General features: G+C 38.7%; 1 pseudogene across 2 annotated transcripts; it reads left to right on the top strand.

Moving 5' to 3' along the window:
• Positions 1 to 384: 384 nt before the first annotated feature.
• LOC145168701 (signal peptidase complex subunit 1 pseudogene) lies at positions 385 to 1181 on the top strand (annotated as a pseudogene). Of its 2 annotated transcripts, none has more exons than XR_013742017.1 (2): positions 385 to 555; positions 846 to 1181. The product of XR_013742017.1 is annotated as a signal peptidase complex subunit 1 pseudogene, transcript variant X1 (transcript). The 2 variants fall into 2 exon arrangements; XR_013742018.1 differs by lacking the exon at positions 846 to 1181 and adding an exon at positions 726 to 834.
• The last annotated feature ends 6699 nt before the right edge of the window (positions 1182 to 7880 follow it).

The following is a 7880-nucleotide window of genomic DNA, read 5'->3' as shown; positions in this document are numbered from 1 at the left end:
TCGCGATTCTTTTATGGCTCGGTCAAAATCACTTCTAACACTTAATGTTGAGGTATTTAGTTGTTTAATTCATTAATTTTTTTTATTCATTAGTTAAAGGTAACGTGCCGAGTTTCAACCCATTTTTTTATTTTTATTTAATAAAAATATATTAGAGAATAATTACATTATGCGGAAACATGTTGCGAATGCGCGTGTGTACAGTCGAACCTTGCCCTTCTCACGAATCAATGAAGTCCCTGAAAAACATTTATATTCAACTGAGTAAGCACGAAACTTTGGCTATGTTTGATATTGGTCTGACTGAGTCGGCTCAGACCATTTTGGCTGACTCGCTCAGCTATTTGTGTTTGATAAACACTTTATGCGTGTCTGATTCAGAAATCTATAGCTGATTGAGAAAGAAGTTGGAAATCAGCTGACTGAGAAGAGGAGAAAAGTTTCCATCGGTGCCCTTTCTTCTCCCCTTTCAGCGATTCCTCTTCTCCAGCAAGCAACATCGACCTATTTCTTCCTCTTCCAATCGCCGGTCGAAGCTCCTTCCTCGTCTATCAGGTATGCTTCTGCTGTTCTTTTCTTCTCCAGCCGATCAAAGCTCCTTGCTCTAAATGCTCATTGTGTTCGATTTCACCTTATGATTGTCCTTTTGCTTACTCCTTTGTAGCTGATTGACTCTGATTTCAATTACATGTACAAAACTGATAAAAATGAATTTACCGTTGAAGGTAGCAGAGCAATTGCTTACTCCTTGCCCTAAATCCATCTATTTACTGTTGAAGGTAGCTGATTGACTCCGATTACACCTTATATATTTTTTAATTCCGATAATACCCTTGGGTAAATAGATGGATTGGCAAGGACAGAAGGTAGCAGAGCAATTGATGCAGATATTGCTGGTGGTATTTGCAGTTGCAACATTTATAACAGGTTATGTTGTGGGTTCATTTCAACTGATGTTGATAGTGTATGCTGGGGGGGGGGGGGTGATTTTGACAACTTTGATTACAATTCCTAATTGGCCCTTTTTTAACAAACATCCTCTCAAGTGGTTGGATCCAAGTGAAGCTGAAAAGCATCCAAAACCACAGGTGGCTGTGACTTCGGTTTCAAAGAAGAAACCCAACAAGAAATAGGCTATGGCTATTATATCATAACTGGGTCATATTGAAATGAGAATTGTGTTTTTTCGGAATTTATTCTGTTTTTAATGTTTATCTTGATAAATGATATAAGGCAAGAAGATTGAAGAAAAATATTTTAAATGAGTAGAGCAATTGAATTTGATTATCTTTAGTGCATTTTTATAATTTTTCAACAACTTCATCCATTGTTGTATAGAGTAGAAGGGTAAAATGGTCATTTTTCATCAGTCAGAACATTAAGTCAGATGTACAATCAAACAGCATGGTTTCTTACTCATTCAGGATTTCTTACCCAGACAGATATTTCCTAGTAAGCTCTTTCTCAGTCAGGAACTATCAAACGGGACCTTAGTGAGTTCCCCCAAAATACCATATACCACAATACATATACAATGCATACACATAATGACCTTCAACATAAAACTGGTCCGCCCTTGGCATACAGCACGAAGCTGGTCCTCCCCTTTTTGCCTTCAACATATACTTTTTGCCTTCAACATATAAGCGAGAGAGAAGTGAGAATGGAGTGGAAAAGAATGAAGTGTTTGAAACATATTTATATTGGTATTTCGGAGGCGCGTCGTGCACAGACAAAAGGTGTGCCGCTCCCTCTTGTCGTGCTGGCCACCCTTAGTCGCTGCCACGTGTTTGATTTCCTTTGGGCCAACTCACCTTCTTCTAGAACATGCCATGTGTGGCCTCCATATGGTGCCATGTGTCACGCTCTCGACTATGTCACGTCACTCGGTCTCTCGGAGGAGGGGGCTTCCGACAATGCCACATGACGCCTCCTGGTGGTGCCACGTCATCACAACAGGTATTTTCTTGAAATCTTCGGAATCCTCTCGAAGAGCTCTAAAACTTTCCTTCAGGTATCAATAACTAATTCTCACTTTAACTATAATTTATATTTAGACCGATTTAGACTGTTAAAGTCCATGCGAAATTCATAACGCCTTCATACGAACTCCGTTATCGACTATCTTTATATCGACGGGTTCGTATACACAAGATCTTCAACTCTCATTTAGATTGTTTTGGCTAATAATCAGCCAATTTGAATTTCGATTTTTGTGCCCGCACTACTATGCTAAAACTTCTAAAAATCATAACTTCCTCATACGAAGTCATATTTAGACGTTCTCTACATGCACGCTCTCGATTTTACGATTACTATGACTTTTGTTTAGATCACTAAGGCTAATAAGAAATCTATCTATGATTCGTAATTTACGACGCATATAGCCGTGTCAGTTTAATCGCGATACTTCGAAGAAGCGTAACTTCTTCATACGAAGTCGGATATGGGCGTTCTATATATCTACAAAAATCATATTGATGTTTCCCACATGTTTATGACCATTACCTTTGCTAAAAAGTAATATATCTCTACTTTGAATTTTATAAATGACGGTTTATATTGAATTCTATTGAAATGCAAAAATGGGATGTTACATTAAACCTTATTCTAATAAAGAATCATATTAAATAAAATTATTCTTGTTTTTTTCAGTGTAGACTGAACACCTAATTTCCTCCTGTTAAAGATTTCACTATATCTTCAATTGAAGCAAGTGAACTACATAAGACCAAAGAGGAACGACCCCAAATATTATGTAAAACTAGACGGGAAGAAAAGGAATGTAGCTAAAAAATTTAAAAATATGTGGAGCCGTACAAAAGAGCCATTGTGGAGAGAATGGAAACTCTAACATATATAGCTATTTATATGAACACGTGGCACCAATGTGAAGATACACTAACACTCCCCCTCAGAGTCAGAGGCTCGATGAGGATAGGCAGGGGTGTGCTGAGTTACGGGGGTGCGGACACTGACTCTAATATCATGTAAATATATGTAGAGCCTAATATTAACTCTCTAAAAGAGTCATCATGGAGAGAAGGAGAACTCCAACATATATAACCACTTACAAGACCGTATCGCACTGATGTAAGATACACTAACAAAAAACAATACTACTATTAAAAAAATAAAAGTCAACTGTCACACATTTAAAAAAAATTTATATAATTTTTATTTTGGTAACGGATTTTGGATATAATTAGTTTAAGATATTTTAGTAAAAAGTATTTTTATTATATTATATTATATTGGATATTTCTATTTTTCGTATTACAGTAATAAATGTTGGCGAATAGTATATAAAAAACCTATTTTCAACAATATAAATTTGTGACTAAATAGGTTATTATACTCACAATAAAAGATAAAAACTATAACTAAAAGATTTTTTTTGCTCACGATTCAAATTTTAATTCGTGACTAAAAGTTTTCAATAATCATGATAAAGAACATTTTAGTGTGACTATAATAAACTTTGTAAGAACTTTTTATGTGACACTACATTTAATCAATACTTATAATAAGAGATTAAACATGTAACTAAAAGTAATTTATGGTCATGGTTTAATTACATTTGTGTATACAAATGTTAATAATGGTCGCGATAGAATTTAAAAACTATTACTACAAGTATTTTCTAATAACGATTTAATTTCTTATTTGTGTTTATAGGGTAAACACAAGTCATGTTAATAATAAAACCTGCTACTAGAATTATTTTACGGTTACGGTTTAAAGTTTTTTTTGTGACAAAAAGTTATCAATAGTCATGATAAAGAAAATTTCATTATGACTATAAATAATTTTTTGTAATGGTTGAATTTTGTATGTGTAACTACATTTATACAATATTAATGATAAACGATTAAACATTTGACTAAAAATAATTTATAGCCACACTTTAGCTATAATTGCACGTCCAAAGTTAAATAATGGTCGTGAATATATATATATATATATATATATATATATATATATATATATATATATATATATATAGATAAGAAAATAAAACAGGTTGAGAATGAATGAATCATTTTCAGCCACACATTTGTTTTGACGCAAAACACTTAGATGTACCGACGAAAATGGATAACGGATACATTCCAACCAAACATGTTTCCTTAAACTATGTCAATCATTACCTTAATATACACAAAAATATTTTTTTATTGCTTTTTTATTTTTAGAAAGCTATTTTTATCAAAAAAAAATTATTTTAAATATATCAAAATTCATAATTTTTTATTCTCTATAAATATACATCTATATTGATATAGTTTTAAGATAAAATAAAATTTTTTATTTTTTTAGATTTTCAGCTCTCGTTATTCATAAGTGAATAAAAATCGATCAGATTTTTATTACAGTACATTCGTTATTCATTTATGAATAAAACATATGCTTAACTTTTTTTACAGTTTAACTATCATTCATATATAAATATAACACGTAATTGTAACACCAAAATTTTAAAACAATTTTTCACTTTTTAAAATGTAATTTCATGCATAAATATCCTCAAATCTCAATGTATCACATATCAAATCCATAAAAACACATCCCAAGATCAAATGTATAAAAACTCCAATAGTGTGTACTGATCATGCCGGCGCCTTCCCGTGATCCTCACTGGTACCTGAAACACATAACACAAAACACTGTAAGCATAAATGCTTAGTGAGTTCCCCAAAATACCACATATAACACATATTAGCCACTCGATGCTATAACTCTGTGGGCCCACTGGCCCTAACTCTGTGGACCCTCTGGTCCTAACTCTGTGGACCTTCCGGTCCTACTCTGTAAACTCTGGAATACACACAGCATAAATCGCATAGAAATAATGCAGTGCAACACATCACATACATAGCATACAAGATACTCTGTCACATAACTCTACTTACCACTCAAGGTAAAGTATAGTGAGAAGACTCACCTCGGATAACTCGGAAACCCTCGAACTCGGAAATACTGATCTAGCCTCCGCCTAATCACATAAAATAATTACTCTAATCAATACGACTTTCAAAGACTCGGCTAATCCCTCTCTAAGCTCTCTAAGGAGGGTAAAAGACCATTCTACCCCTCCAATGGCTCAAAAGTCCAAACATTGACTAAACCACAATAGTCAACGAAGTCAACTCTAGTCAACGGTCAACTTTGACCAGACTCGTCGAGTGCACTCGGGCGACTCGGCGAGTCCACGCGGGTCCCCTGAATCCTTCTAAGCTTCACTTGGCACGTCGAGTCCCTCCTCCACTCGCCGGGTCACTCTACAACGAATCGCGGGGCAACCCCGACTCGACTCGTCGAGTCCACTTATGGACTCGGCAAGTTGCTCCCATAACAACTCTCAAATGACCTTCTGAGGTCAGATCTGCTTCTCTAAACTATAGATCTGACTTCGCCACGACCAATAACCACGTAAAGGTCGAAACTTGACTCACATGCAATGCACCCAAGGCTTTCCTTGGTGAAATGGCTTCTAAAATGGCAACCTAGTCTCCTTTCCTCCATAAACCAACATAAAGCAGAATGTGGAAGGCTCTCTGGGCCTCTATGGGTCCAGATCCGAGGTCTAACACAGCAAGGGACCATAAACTCAACTTTTCAAGCCCTAAAAGGTTATAGAAAACCCTAGATCATAAATCTTAACCCAAAACAGAAAGGAAGTTCAATTTGATACCTCAACAGTGTAGATCTGAACTTGAAAACCCTGGATCCACATCTCCCTTGACCTCCTCTTGCTGGAAACAACTTCTCCTTTGCTAAATCATACCAAAATCGATCAATATGGCCTTATCACTCTCTCAACTCGCTCAAGCTCTCAAGGGACACTCTCTGGACAGGTAGCCGCACAAGAGGGCTATAAGGTCCTTTAAATAGGGCTCAGGCCCGGGGATTTAGGGTTTCAGCCCACAGCATGGACTCGTCGAGTCCCCCCTTTCCGACTCGTCGAGTCTGCTCATTAATCCAGTCAGCAAACGCGATCCTACTCGACGAGTCCAAGCGTCAACTCGTCGAGTCCCTCTCTTTTACTCAAAAACATGATCAAACATAATACTTGGAAATCCGGATGTTACAATTCTCCCCCACTAGAATCAGACTTTGCCCTCGAAGTCTTGCTCCGCAAACAGCTCTGGATGCTACTCCCGCATCTCCAACTCCGGCTCCCAAGTCAGCTCGGACCCTCTCCGATGCTGCCACTGGACTTGAACCAGGGGCACCTCCTTGTTCCTCAGAACCTTGATCTTTCGATCCACAATCGCAACCGACCTCTCAACATAATTCAGGCTCGCATCCACCTGAATATCTCCCAATGGCACCACCGCCGACTCGTCGGCTATACACTTCCTCAACTGAGACATGTGGAAGGTATCATGAATCCGACTCAACTCCGAAGGTAGTTCCAAATGGTATGCTACCCTGCCCACCCTTGCGGTCACCCTGAACGGACCAATGTACTGGGGCCCTAGCTTGCCCTCTTCCTGAATCGGATCACTCATTTCCAAGGAGACACCTTCAGGAGTACGAAGTCTCCCACCTGAAACTCAAGCTCGGATCGTCGTCTATCCGCATAACTCTTCTGGCGACTCTGAGCTGTCAACAACCTCTGCCTGACCTGCTGTATCTGCTCAGTCGTCTGAAGCACTATCTCAGTGCTACCCATCACGCGTTGCCCCACCTCTCCCAAGCAATTGGGAGTCTGACACCTCCTTCCATATAACAACTCAAAGGGAGGCATACCGATACTCGAATGGTGGCTGTTGTAATAAGAAAACTCAGCCAACGGCAGATACGTGTCCCAACTTCCTCCGAAGTCCAACACACATGCCCTAAGCATGTCCTCAAGCGTCTGAATCGTCCGTTCGCCTTGACCTTCCGTCTGTGGGTGGTATGCAGTACTGAAATGCAGCCTCGTACCCAACTCCTCATGGAATTTCTTCCAAAACCTGGAAGTGAAACGCACATCTCGATCCGACACGATCGAGATCAGTACTCCATGCCGCGATACCACCTCTCTCATATACAACTCTGCCAGCCTCTCCGCAGAAGAGCTCTCACTGATAGCAAGAAAATGAGCGCTCTTCGTCAGCCGGTCAACGACCACCCAAATTGCATCGACACCTCTCGCAGTCCTCGGCAATTTTGTGATAAAATCCATGGAAATCTGTTCCCACTTCCACTGGGGAATCTCAAGTGGCTGCAACTTGCCATGCGGTCGCTGGTGCTCGGCCTTAACCCTGCGACAGGTCAAGCATCTCTCCACAAACCACGCAACATCCCTCTTCATACAGGGCAACCAATAGTCTCTCTTCAGGTCCAAATACATCTTAGTGGCCCCGGGATGGATCGAAAACCTCGATCTGTGCGCCTCCTCCATCAGGATGGCACATGCCCTGCCCTCAAATGGAACCCACATCCGACCCTGAAAGGTCATAAGCCCTCGACTATCGGCAATGAACTCAGATACCTGCCCGATCACCCGCTCTCTTTTGCGGTTCTCCGGTCTCATGGCCTCTACCTGAGCTTCCCGAATGGTGTCCAACACCGTGTTGGATTAGGTGTCTAAGCCCATAACTATAATTGGTATGTACTTGAATTTACAGCAGCACAGTCCTTTTGGGTTGCCCTCAACCTAGCAACTGGACAAGGAAATTATGAAAGGAGAGATATTAATTTATAAGATTAATAAATTAATATATATATATATATATATATATATATAAATGATTTATTAATATGTTAATGGATTAATATATTAATTAGAAATCATTATGTTTAATTAATTGTTAGCCAGAAATTAATCAGAATTGATTTTGGGGTTAAAAGAATTAATTATAAGGTGCAGGGACTAGTTTGCAATTATC

The sequence above is a fragment of the Lactuca virosa genome, chromosome 4 (genome assembly GCF_052849685.1).
Source record: "Lactuca virosa cultivar CGN04683 chromosome 4, Lactuca_virosa_CGN04683_v6, whole genome shotgun sequence".
NCBI classification, from domain to species: Eukaryota; Viridiplantae; Streptophyta; class Magnoliopsida; order Asterales; family Asteraceae; genus Lactuca; species Lactuca virosa.
Note: the sequence above shows the minus strand (reverse complement) of the source record. Positions and strands in the feature narration are given on the sequence as shown.